This window comes from Rhea americana, unplaced genomic scaffold (genome assembly GCF_003343005.1).
Source record: "Rhea americana isolate MKP2758 unplaced genomic scaffold, rheAme1 scaffold_1, whole genome shotgun sequence".
Lineage (NCBI taxonomy): Eukaryota > Metazoa > Chordata > Aves > Rheiformes > Rheidae > Rhea > Rhea americana.
Genome location: NW_028185038.1, coordinates 12,664,343 through 12,677,886, shown reverse-complemented (window position 1 = coordinate 12,677,886; position 13,544 = coordinate 12,664,343). Strand labels below are relative to the sequence as shown.

Genomic DNA, 13,544 nt, shown 5'->3' with positions numbered 1-13,544 from the left:
ATCATCTGCACTCCTAAATAAAGGCCACTTTAAATATAGCTTAACTTGGGTACAAAGAATAGAGGAGCTCAGAAATTACACGTCAGCAAGAAAAGTCACATCCATACRTTCAAGTAATTTCAAATTTTTATGCTGAGATTACACAGTCAAATGAAAAGCTACTATAAATAGCTTAAGGTTAAACTTACAGCTGGCATGAACTGGTACAAATCCACTAAAATCAATTTAGCTTTTTCAGCTTATCTGACTCACTCAGGGAATGAGCCTAACTGTTAACATCACAGTTCACCATGGACTCGTATAGACGAAAGAGCCTGCAAGGGCAACGGCCTTGGGTAACCCTCGCACGCAACAGCATGAGGCTGAAAACCCGCGTGGATGTATACAGAAAATTTCTGCCATACAAGCGCATCAGATAAAATTATGAAAGCAACCATGAAACACATACCAGTTGCTGAAAGCCATTTATCTACAGCAATTTGGAAAACTAACAACAATCACAATCACATTTTTGCAAAAAATCATAGAAAATTGGTGTAGAAGGAGCTTCAAGAGGCCATTCATCCCTTCCCTGCCCTGAGGCAGGCTGTAGCGTGCCCAATCCCTCCYGACATCTCCTCCTTCCTCAGGAATTCTTGAGCCAAAATGTTTCATTCTTGATCTCAATCCAAAACAAGGCCTGATTTAAACCTGGTTATTCCTGTTTTAAGCAATATATTTTTGGCCTTCAGTGCTAATAAAGCTATTAAACCTCAAAATCTGGTTAGTTCATAAGCAGTGGTGAATATAGAGCTCTTTGCTAACTTTGGGATAGTAGAAGACGTAAACAGGTAGGATTCCTTATTTTTAGGGCAAGAGTTAAACATAGCAGAAATTAAAAAAAAAAAAAAAAAGTTCCACAAATCCTCATTGTAGCAGATATTTTTAGCATGTATCTAGAGAAGAACACAAAGGACATGGGAAAATCTGCATTCGAGTCCTCCCCTCCAGAGAAAGGCCCAGAGATGGCAGCACGTACATCCTCCCCCTACCTTGCAGAAGAGGCCACACTCTTCCCAGGCAGGGTTATTTTCTGCAGCGTTGCTTTGATCGAGCTTATTTTCCATCCCCCAGCTTTTAAAAGCTTGGCCGAGTCCCCCTGCCACCGCACAGCTGACGGCACGGGAGGAGCACGTTTGTATTAACAGCACTTCAGACAGCACTGACTCCCCCCTCCAGTTTCCCACCAGAAAGTCCCAGGCTCAGAAGTCCCACAGGATAGCCAGCTCCTGGCTTCTTTACTTCCCACCTCCAAAATCTCAAGAGGCACAAACCCAGAGATGGATTTTCGGGGTAGGAACRGGAAGGCTGGTTGGGAAGGAAATCTACCATGTGAGGTGCCCTGCTGCGAAAGCAGCACTCCAAGGGTCCCCACCGGCACGGAAGGACACAGGATGGACAGTGCTACTACAGCTAAAGGGAGGTAAGTCTGGATGTCAGATCCCAGCTATAGAAAAAAGTTTTAAATTATTAAAGTAAAGCATCAACTCTTACAACAAGGTGCTGCAGCTTATTTTTAAAAATAAGCCATTAATGAGAATATTTCTTCCCTTCCACAGTATGACATCACTAGGATCCATTTGGGAGAGTTTTCATCTCTCCTGCCACAGTTGGCAAAACAATTTAGTGTATATAAGGAGGCGCAACCCACAAATCTCTTCCTCATTGAGATTTTAAACTGGCGCAGATATTTCTGGTGTTTTCCCATATATTTCTTTGCATGCAATTATTCAAGCAAGTTACAGTTCTCAGTCTTCTGAGACTCTGTTTACTCCAAAAATTGAGAGCTTTCCTCTTCACACGCACTTTATTTTTCAGGGTAAGATTTTTTTTTTGTGTATGATCCTTTTTCAGTTATGTAAAACCAAGGCAAAAATGTAATTAAAAAAGTAACAACTCTATGACATGAAATGAAAATGTCAGAGCACAAAAATATGCAATAATGAGTCCAATCAATCTACTCTGCATTACACAGATATCACATTCCCAACCAGCAACAATTAGAAATAGATATCCAATTTTTTTCTTCTTCCAGAACTGTATGAAAAGTAATGTCACTTGTCACAAAATGAGTTCAATCATAGAATCAGTAAGGTTGGAAGGGACCTCTGGAGATCATCTAGTCCAGCCTCCCTGCTCAGCAGGGTCACCTAGAGCATGGTAGACAGGGTTGCATCCAGGTAGGCCTTGAAGATCTCCAGAGAAGGAGACTCCACAACCTCYCTGGGCAACCTGKKCCAGTGCTCCATCACTCTCACAGGGAAGAAATTTCTGCCTGAATGTGAGGGGGACTTCCTGTAGTTCAGTTCATGCCCATTGCCTCTTGTCCTGTCACATCGGACAACTGAAAAGAGTCCAGTCCCATCCCCTTGACACCCTCCCTTCAGGTACTTGTACACATTGATCAGATCCCCCCTCAGGCTTCTCTTCCCCAGGCTGAACAGGCCCAGCTCTCGCAGCCGTTCCTCACAGGGCAGGTGCTCCAGCCCTCCGATCATCCAGTAGGTCTGTCTTGTAGTGGGGAGCCCAGAACTGGACACAGTGCTCAAGATGAGGCCTCTCCAGGGCTGAGGAGAAGGCCAGGATCACCTCCCTCAACCTGCTGGCAACACTCTTCCCAATGCACCCCAGGAGACCATTGGCCTTCCTGGCCACAAGGGCACATTGCTGGCTCATGGTCAGCTTGTCATCCACTAGCACTCCCAGGTCCTTCTCTGCACAGCTGCTCTCCAGCAGGTCAGCCCCCASCTTGTACTGGTGCCTAGGGTTATTTYTCCCTAAGWGCAGGACTGCACTTGCCCTTGTTGAACYTCATGAGGTTCCCCTCTGCCCAGCTCTCCAGCCTGTCCAATCTACAAAAAGCAACACAAAAAAGTAAATATTTTAACTTGTCATCATTCATGCAGTTCTCAAATCAAAAGTAAGAGCATTAAAGTCTATTATTTCTCCATCTGCTTGACTGAATAAAAACATTAATGAAATGGAGACCTGCAATGAGTTTTCTTAGAAGTATTAAAAACACTGAACAGCTTTGTTTTCTGGATTACAAATCCTCAGTAAATCACATAATCAKCAAGAACCAGCTTAAGTACTAAACAAGGAGCATTTCTGATGGCTCTGCTTGCTTTTTGTACACTTACATGTAGAATATCTCAAGTGATAAATGTGAGATTCTCTCCATGACCCGTGTGAAAGATGCTGTCCTCCCTATGGTAAGGGAGTTASGCTGGCAGCTTTCCAGTCTGGGCCTTGAACTCTGCAAGCCCCTTCCCGCAGCTGCCAGCCYGCAGGACTTCCCTGCTCCCCTTTGATAAACTTGCCCTTATTCTTTGTGCAGCAGCGGGTGCCCCAGCTAAGCCRTGGGGCTCCACGAGGTTCATCCCTCCCGAGGATCCGGCAGTTCCAACTCAGGCAGCTGCAACGCAAGCAACAACTGCCATGCTCCTACCAGCGACGGCCAGTTGCTGCAACGGTTAGATTTTCCCCAGCTGATGCAAGTGAGAAACGGTGACATTTCTTCATCTTGGTTACAGAAGGCTTGCCTTTAGTTTCACTGGGAAGCTTTTCCCTGCGTATCGGGTTCGCTCACTCACTGTTTCAGCTACGTGTTCCTTCAATTCAAATAGGAAAATTAAGATCCTGAAGCTGGAGTAACGCTGAGCTCTTCTATAACTACAGCCTCGGTGGCCGTCCCTGGAAGCGGCGGCATGGCGTCTAGGCTTCGAGAGCTCAGCAGCTTGGTTAAAGAGCAGCCYCAGCTTCAACTCCCACTGCTGCCTGTTCCTCAGTAGTGTGCTCACTTTCTAATGCTAGCTGTTGGAAACTAAAATTAAAGCAAAGACGGGCAGAGACGTACCAACAATTCATTGGTACAAACCCAGCTCTCATCCRTCTACCCAGATGGAGACCGATTTCGTAACACAGGCATAAAGCAGGCAGATGTYTTAAATAGGGAAAAGAAACAGAGTCTTACGAGCGTGCAAAGGTCRGAGAACAATAAAATAGCTTACTGATTAAAGAAAGCACCAGGGCATATTCCCTGTGAGAAGTGGCATGAATTTTGTTTCCTCACTAGGTAACAGGATAGACTGGCAATGCCTCTTACAAAGTTTTCTCACAAAGTGATTGACATAACATGGGATCCAGGACATTTTCATACAAATCCACTTAAGCTAAATATCATACAGTACACACAATATGATATAGTATATATAGGTACAATAATTACACAAAYAGTTACTTGCTTATTATCTCAGTCTTGGACAAAACATCTGCTGATAGCTAGCCAGAGGACTTCCAGGGCAAACTTGCAAAATATATCAGCTATTAGTGCAGCCTCTGTTAAACAAGAGGCTAAAAAACAAACACACACACACACACACACACACACACACAACACAGGCCATCTCCCATCTCTTCTCTGGCTCTGACTCGCCATTGAACTACGTAACCAGAAAAGCAGCGTGCAAGGACTCTCCTTTATTGGAGTTGTTCCCAAGGCTGAATTAGCTGATAGAAAGCAATTACAAAGCATCCAGTCACGAGCCAGCCGCCTCCCAGGTGCCAAAATCTAAAGTTTCTGAACCTTCATTTATCACAGGAAGTTTTTCATGTCCTTTCAAATCCTTTATTCAATCCATATATAAGCTAGAGCAGATTACCTTTTGTGTCTTCGTRCTAGCAAACTAAACCAACCCTTATGGTTAAAAAATGAAGAATCAAGTGGAGATTTTTAATAGTGATGGTTACATTTTTCCTCTATAAATATTTGTATCTATCTGCCAAATGTTGAGTAAATCAAAACCCATGGAGGGATACAAGCTGTGGRCCAGCTCTTTCAGCAGGTATAAATCAGCATGGCCTGAACGATTCTCCAAAAACAATTAGCTGCCAAATACTTGATGAAAGGAGCTGAGTAGATGTCAGCATATGCTTTGGGTAAAGCACAAAAGAGGATCTTTCTTGGACAATAATTAAAAAATATAACAGGAATTATACTGTACAGTTCAAAAGAATTAATGCCTGGTGCAAACTGCACTTGCTTCCCCCATCGCACGCTGCAGAAGGGACCAGAGCGCTGCCCTGATGCCAGGGGTGTCTGGAAGCTGCGGCAGCTTTTTGAGGATGACGCTCAGCGCGCTGCATCTCCCTTGAGCCATCCCCTACGCTGGCAACAACAGGCAATGCAATGGGATGTTTTATGACTTACCTATTCCCATGTTTTTGTCATAAAGAAACACCAGGTAGGAAGGCATCAGTACAAGCCTGTGCATTCAGGAGAGCAGCAAATGACTCACGTACTAGAGATATGCATAAAGACTACTCACGCTTGTTGGAGTGGGCTTTATAGATAATAATTCAAATCACCTGCACTGTATTGATACCAGGTTTGCAGACTACACATCTGCCAGTTTTCTTGCTGGATACTGAAGAACAGCACATATCTCATCGCCCACTAGGAATAATTCCCTTTCCTCTTTTAACCTTCTATGTCTTCTAATTTGGTCCATGAGATTCACATTAATAAATAAATAACCAATATCTGATCATTTGTTTCACTGTTCCAGCAAGAAAACTAAATTGAAATTGGGGGGGGGGGGCAGGCAGAAGGTGCCCAAATCACTTACAAAGCAGTGGCTCAGCATAGGTGTTTTTACACAGTCTTTGCAYAGATGAAGCTAACGCTACCCAGAACAAAAGACATGTTCAGCTTTACTTCGAAAAGCCCATCACGCAAATAGAGATCTAAAAGAAAAATAAGACAAAATTCYAGTCTGATATAATATGGCAATTTCTACCTAACACAAAATCCTGTTGGCACTGTGGCTAAAATCGCATATATTTAAGGAAAGATATCAGACATTTTCTGGTGTGAATATTTAGTGTTTTAAGAGAAGTGAGAGAATTCTGTGTTTAGGAGCTACTCTACTATAAGCATACACTGTTCTCTTAAACACCGCATGTTTTAAGTTAGCATTAACCAACTTCCCGGGTTGCTTGCAAAATATCTAACCTCTCAAGCAAAGCCAGAAAAAAAAAGAAAAAAAAGAAAAGAAAAGCTGTAGGCAAACAGGATAATCACTTTTGACTTGTGAGAATAGGTTGTTAAATGGGGCACAACTAAACATAACATCTGAGATTTTTTTCTTATAATCTTTTGATTACAATAATATATCCACGTATCTCTGCTTGTTCCCTTTGTAAATTTAATAACAATATCCATCAGAGTCAAAGTCACTTTCTTGTCTAACCTTGTTTAAACACTTTAGGTCTTTGGTACCAAAGCGATGATGTGCTCGCACATCACTTGGGATTTGGTCCTCCCAGGTTCCACACGGAGGCGATCTATGAGGGTAGCGGCAGTGCCGAAACCATGGGAAAACAGGCAGGCATGAGCAGGGGGCGAGGGGGGAACGGGAAATCCATACACCTAGCTCTCAGACCTATTTTTTTTTAAAATAGGCTTTCACAAAAAACCCTGCAAAATTCTAAAATTCCCATGCAAATAGGAATCAGGGAGAACAAAAGAATCAAGTATTAAAATGTCCTAATTCAAAATAGTCATTAAGAATTAGAATTCTGAATACTAGGAGGGGAGAGGGGAAAAAAATCAACCAAAGATTCACTTGATATTGAACCTAGATAGTAAGGGAGAAAAGAATTTATTCTACCATACTGAAATACTTTATATTCGCAACATAGTGTTGAACAGCGTGAAGAAAAGCGTTGCTGCTTCTTTCTTACATYGTTCTCCGCTATTGCGCTCTCTGCCATCCAAATTCCCACTCCTTCTCACACCTTTATAAAATGTCACTGCCGTGCCTTTCGAGGAATTTGATCCAAGTTCAAGAATCCCCATCTGCTCCCCTTGGAGAGGGATGAGCTCAGACTGTCAGTGTATGACAAAGCTCCAGCAAGGAGACAGGCGAGCGCGATTTGGACGCATATGAAAGTCAGTCCCAGCTTTTTTCATTCAAATTAAAAGCTTTAGACACGCCTCTGTCTCCCTGTAACGAAGCACTCATATAGTCAGTTCATCAGCCATGTAGATTAAGGTGCATGTATAGGCACGCACATTCAAGACACTTCATTAATCCACATTTATCTTAAATATGTTTAGAATTGCAGATGTGCATGCACAAGATGCATTTTTCAAGACTTAAAAGCAATTAGGTCCTGAGAAAATTGGATTTGGTAGCATACTTTATCATGGTTACATAAACAAATTCCAGTTAACTTAATACTTAAATCAACATGCCACTTGTCATCAGACAGCAGAGAGGTTTTATTTTTTTTTCAATTTTTAAGAGCTTTTTTGCTCTTAAAAGATAGTCAGCTTTTAGGATGGTTTCCTTTGACAATCGAGCATCATGCTTATTATTCCCTATTCTTCCTGTTAAGGTCTTCACACTGTGTGCATGTGTATACATACACATTCCCTCACACACACAAATATACACATTTGTATAGAGAGATAGAAATGCACACCCTCCCCCCAAGAATATAGGTTCAAACAAGGAATTCGTAATATATTATTCTTATAGCTGGCAGCACTATAGGAATATACTGGAGAGCTCAGCCTCCAACACAAAAGACTACGAAAGATGTTCTTCTCATGAACGCGTAAATCTTTTAAGTGCCTCGGATGAGCAAACAGCAGAACCAGAGAGGCAAGAGCTGAAGGGCTGAGTAAAGCACTTGCTCCGATGAAGTGCTGCAGGATCCCTGAGCATCTGTAAGGAAGCTAGTGCCCTGTAATTAATTTTAAAACAAAATCGCACTGTAATATAGAGCATAGACTTGTGCTTTGGGCCAGTTACTGCTGTCAACAGCGATGGCAACTCTCACTAAGCCGAATTCCTCTTTGGAGGGCCTCTAAATCTGCTGTACATATCCCACCCATACTGCATGTGAAAGGTAAAGGTGTCCCAAGTTTACAGACAGATATCTGTGTTAGCTTTACATGTGCTCTTTCAGCAATTAGAAGCTGTCTCACTGCAGCAATACAGCGGGGAAAACAAAACAAACAAACAAAAAATCCCCACAAAATTGTGCAGTCCCAGCTTTGGTGATGCCCCTGGATGTGACTGTAGGTGCCTCAACTGCACATGCAAAACTGAACAGAGAAAGGCTGTAACATGCAGGAAGAGAGATGGGATACACCACCGCTCCCAGAAAATTCACATTCACTTACTCAGCAGTGCCCCACGGAGAAAACAAGTGCTTACTGGAATCACCTTCTGGAGATGCCTCTTCCTACCCCACTGGCTGTGACCATGACCCAGAGCTAAATTTAAGCACAGAAGCCTGCATTTAGCCAGCTTGCCAAGTTACCTTCACAGCACTCTGCAGAGCAGGGATCAAACTTCTGTATTTCATCAGAGAAGGGACTGAAACATGCAAAGAAATCAAACTATTCGCTCAAAGCTTTACAAGAGCTTAGGTGGAACCAGCAAATACAGCATATCATGCAAGTCTCAGCAAGCACTGTAAGGATTAGCTCTCCCACACTGACCATTTACTGCTCTTCTAGACTCAGTCATTTCTCCCACGGGACAGCTGAATTTTCTATCATCCCAAAACACTGATGGGAAAGATAAATCCCAAGAATCTCTCTTGCTTACATCTATTTCTTCTCCTTTAAAGTTCAGTACACTTGTATTTGTGACCAAGAACAGTGGGATTATGTTCTGTATATCATTACAGCCTGAAGCCTGCTGCTTTTTAAAAAGCAAGTACATTGCCCTTGTTAATAATTGAAATGCTTTCAATGTTTCACCCCAATTTTTTCTTAGCAACTCTTCTAATAAGCAATCCACAAAAYGCATAAACTACTACCAAAAAATGTGAAAAAGACAAAAAGTAAAGAGGTAGGCTGAATAAGACATAAGTCTGCTTAGCATCCTTTCATTCTAAAATCTAACATAGCATTTGCTTTATTAGCCCTAATCCAACTATTTAAYTTGCATTAAAAATAGAAAATTGGAAATGAATACAGACAATATAGAACTGCAGTCAAGCAAAGACAGCACTTTTTTTAATAGAGTTTCAATTATGAACTGGATATTGCTGCACACTGCTGAATTGCTGCAACAGTCCACATGGCCAGCAGAAGTCTGTCAATAAAGTCATAAACTTTTCATTCATTAATTATAGCACAACTGATTAACTCAATGCTTCCTTTTCCACTAAACTGAASCATGAGTTTAGATTCTAGTCTTTATTTGCCTACATACTATTTCATGCAACATCTAAGAATTACAGTTTTGCAGATCAAGAGAAAGGAAACATTTAAAAATGGGGAAAAGAAAAAAAAAAGGTAAAACGAAAAAGACAAGTCAGTGTTTCACCCTAGACAAAGAGTCTGCAGGAACTGCAGCACAGTTTAACTTAGAGCTCAGGAAAACTTGATGGTAAAGAAAGCAGAAATGAAAGCCTGACATTTAAAAAGTACATTCACATGTTCCATTAATTTCCTCTTGCATTTTTTGTGAATTATGTGGTCCAAGGTCACAGAAAAACCTACTGCAAATCATATAAATATGCCGACAGTAGAGATCCAAGAAATTCACTTTCAAGCAAGAGGTAATTATAAACAAAATACAGAACAAACATCTCTGGCACCAAGCCTACTGAAGGGAGCCAGAGCTGCTCTTCACTGCCTTCCCCTCCATGCACCACATTAAAAAATAAGAAATAACAATAATATAGATAAATTGCTTCCCATTTTTCCTTGAGGTAAGGTCTCAGTTTCTCACCTATTTGGGCTATGACTGTATTAATTTCTTTTTATGTGCAACACCACCTGTTTGAAGTGGAAACAGGCTATCAAAGTCACAATATAGCAATATAGGACTGGAAAATAAATAAATAAACCTGCAAAACCAGTCCCTTCTTCCAGCTTCTGCCAGTTAAATCCTCCAGTTTTATTTTTTTAGCTAGAACATGTTGTTAGCATAAGCCTTGTTGCAATCAACTCCAGCACAGAGGTGTTACAGTCACTCATACCCCTACTTTCCGCACAAGCCTTGTTACCATTTGTGTTACTGCTCTAGGTGAACGCTGATAACTTAGCAGTCCCTAAGTCCTGAAAAATGCTGTCCCACTCTACTCTGAGCCCTCCCCACACTAACACCAAAGATGTGCTTCTCATTCTAAGCACCTTCAACTACATCTTAGCCCCTTTCAAGCAAGCCTGAGGAGGTTTTCTTCCCTTCCAATATTTTTCAGTAAACATAATTAGAAGGGACAGAGTAATTTTTCCTCTTYAGTCTCAACAAAACCATTTTCTGCTAAGCAAAAATGTTTAGTAATAAGAAAATGTTTTGTAACAGCAGTAGTGAACAACAGTTATCAGAAACAAGGGTTTTATGATAGAAATGGTGATACAGCCTTAAGCAGAGCACACAGTTGCATGAAAACACTATCATTCTTCTGGAAGGAAAACGCATTTATAACCATCACAAAATACCTACCCCACCGCAGCACCCTCTCAAAAGAATCTTCACTAAGTGCAGCTTAGCACCCTGACAGCAAACTGCAGTCCCACCTGGCTTTGTACCGTAGGTGGGCTCATTATCGCCAGCAGCTGTGCCCACCACCACGCTGATAAGGAAGTGGAAGGGGAAGATTAAATCTGCACCGAGTTAGAATCCAGTTTTGTGATCAAGAAAAGAATACAGGAACAAAATTGCTTTGAATAGAAGCAAGTGCAGGAAGGTTACTTCCGCTGTTGCCTATAATATGCTTAGTTATTCTTTGCTTAACATTAACACCTACCCGTTTGTCCAAACCAGTCAATCCTGTTGTCCTTGTTCCGCTGTTATTACCAAACTAACCATCCACTTCCACTGCRGGCGGTTTAATCAACTTCAGTAAACGCTGGCCATTGCACGTAGCATAATATTTGGTCATTTTGGAATTAAGAGTGCCAGCAAATCACCACTCCCCTCTGTACACAAAGGCGAAGGCCAGATACAACAAAGCTATGATTAATATATTTTACTGAATCAATAGAACAACACCGAAGAGAAGCAAACAAGACTCAGCCTTAGCAAATCTTTGAAAGTTAACAATAACCTTAATCTGAGCAGTCTTAATCTGAGGCCTGTTGTTACAAAGACTAAGATCTCCAGAAATTTAGCACAGGGTAGGTTTTGTTATTAAAACTGTACTTGAATCTAAAGCTCTCTGGTTTATTTAGGATTTACACAATACAGAGGCAGGAGACCTCATCTGATCAGGAATATACTATAATATCTTCCAACTCAGAAGCTATCAATTTGCTCTGAGTTTGCTGAATACATACAACATACCATAAAATGAAATAATAAAAAGAAGTAACAGGAAAAAGCTGATATGGCAAAAATAAGACCCAAAAGATCAATAAATCAATGGATATCCTACAAGCACTTCACACTCAACAGGTTCCACCACTGTGTAAAAGTTTCCTAAATTAATGATTGATTTATTCTTAATCAAAAGGCGGGTGGAAAAATTGCAGAGACCTTCCCCCATTTGAAGCTTGCACAAAAGTACATATATGAGAAATAGCAGAAATATGCATAGGTCTTTTACAAAAGGTCACAGGAGACAGCCATATGCAAAACTCAAGAACCAATATGCAGCATAAATCACGTAAAACAAAAGACGACTTATCCACAAAACAAATTTTTTGATGTTGAAGCCATTTAGTGCTATACAGGCTGATGTGTTCTGTTGCTTTAAAACGCAAAGTAAATTAGAATATGTTTTCATCTGATAAGCCTAGTAATTTGTCTTTCAATGATCCTTGACTTCTCCAAGGAGAAAGCAGGTACATTATTAAATGCCCTTCAAAGACAAAGATACACACACGTGCGCGCACACACGCGCACACAAAAGAGTGGAAAAAACAGATGCCCTTGATGGCCTCAAAAGGCAATCAACAGACTTCTCCAAAGCCCGCCTAGGAACTTTACTGACCATAGGCACGAATCCTTCCCAGCTGACCTGGGCACCGAATGTGCACCAGAACCTGGTGACCCAAGTTCACTGCAGCTGAAGAGGTATCACCCTCTGGAGGCATCGGTCTGGCTCAGCTTCTCTCTGAATCATCTTCTAAAAGCGTCTTTCTCACTGATAGTAAGGGAAGACAGATACACTGTCACTTCAAATTATTTTTTCATTTTTGGCTACAGCTCCAATGCAATAAGTACATCTCTCCTGCTTATTTAATCAGGTAACATGCCAGACTAATCACAGAACTTCACTGTGGTTACCCCCAAGACATCTCATCTTGACCTCTTGTGGTCAACTATATTACATGTACATTGATTTTTATCAGAAATTTCCACCTCCTAATTAAACTTCTCTTTATATTTACAGTGATACTTTTGAATGTAGGCAAAGCAAGGGAAACATGATGGTAACCCAAAATGCAGATAGAAAAGAGCAGGTGGTTGTTTTTCCTTATTTTCAGAAAAAAGTTAGTATGTTGCATAGTTTTTCCCCTCCCTTCCCTTCCTTCCTCCCCCCACAGTATGCTAACATATTTGCAACTGATCATAAATATTAAGAGCCCAAATCCCACTCCACAAATCACTTTTAGGATATGCTTCATGTTAAGTACATACAAATTCTTACAGACTTTCATTGGCCTTTACCAATATGAAACAGCTATGATTCCTGTCCAGGATCCTACTTTAGTGTTCTTCAAGGTTGGGATGGTTTTCAATGCAACAAAAGCATACATTGAGATTAATAAATTTAAGCAAAATCCATCTTCCCTACCTGGGAATAGATGAAGTGCATAGAACAGGGAAATTTTTTTTCCAACACCTTGCTTCATAATTGCCTGAATTTCAGTGGTATACCAACTTGATCCAGGCATATTCTTGARTTAAACTTTGCAACATATACATGAAAATCTTGTGAAACATTTTTTCTCCCTCTAAAACTGATCTCAATCCAGTGAGCTATTCCAAAAATCCAGCATTTGTGTCCTGCTCCTTATATGGCTCTTTAAACCACTAATGGCAACTGAAAACTCCTGAGGGAAACAGAGTAATATTTTTTTCAGATAAAATTTCATTTGAGGGAAAAAAAAAAAAAAAAAGAAACAACAACCCACCAGAGCTTTAAGCTAAAAGGAACACTGTATACAGAATCATGTTATAGCCAGATTGCTTGATTCAAAGTTTAAAACAAATCCAAAACTAGCCTTGAAATACTGTTTTGTGACATAACTTTTGTTCTGTTAAACCAAATAATTATTTAAAAAGGAAAAAACTTACAATTTTATCTAAAAATCAGAATTAAAAAGAATGAAACAAATAGGTAAAATGTTTCACTTGATTCAAAAACTTTTAAACTAATTTTTAAAAAACATTCAATACTCTAAATGACCGAAAAGTCAGTTGTATCCACAAGCCCTCGTTTCAGAGCCTTACAAAGAAAATAGCCCAACAGTTGCCTCCTGCCTCTCCCTTCTCTCCATTTTTTTTTTCAGTATTTGTTTTGAATAC

General features: G+C 40.7%; 1 protein-coding gene across 6 annotated transcripts in view; it reads right to left on the bottom strand.

The window, feature by feature from the left end:
- FAM107B (family with sequence similarity 107 member B) overlaps positions 1-13,544 on the bottom strand; it is a 136,777-nt gene that overhangs the window by 28,822 nt on the left and 94,411 nt on the right. Inside the window, exon 1 of one of the 6 annotated variants that reach the window (XM_085299036.1) lies at positions 12,004-12,023. The exons of 3 other annotated variants lie outside the window; for them this stretch is intronic. The gene's annotated coding sequence lies outside the window, so the exon portion shown is untranslated. Of the gene's footprint in view, positions 1-1,018; positions 1,079-12,003; positions 12,024-13,544 lie in introns of those variants that run through there. 2 more of the 6 variants (XM_085299065.1, XM_085299046.1) reach the window with 2 other exon arrangements.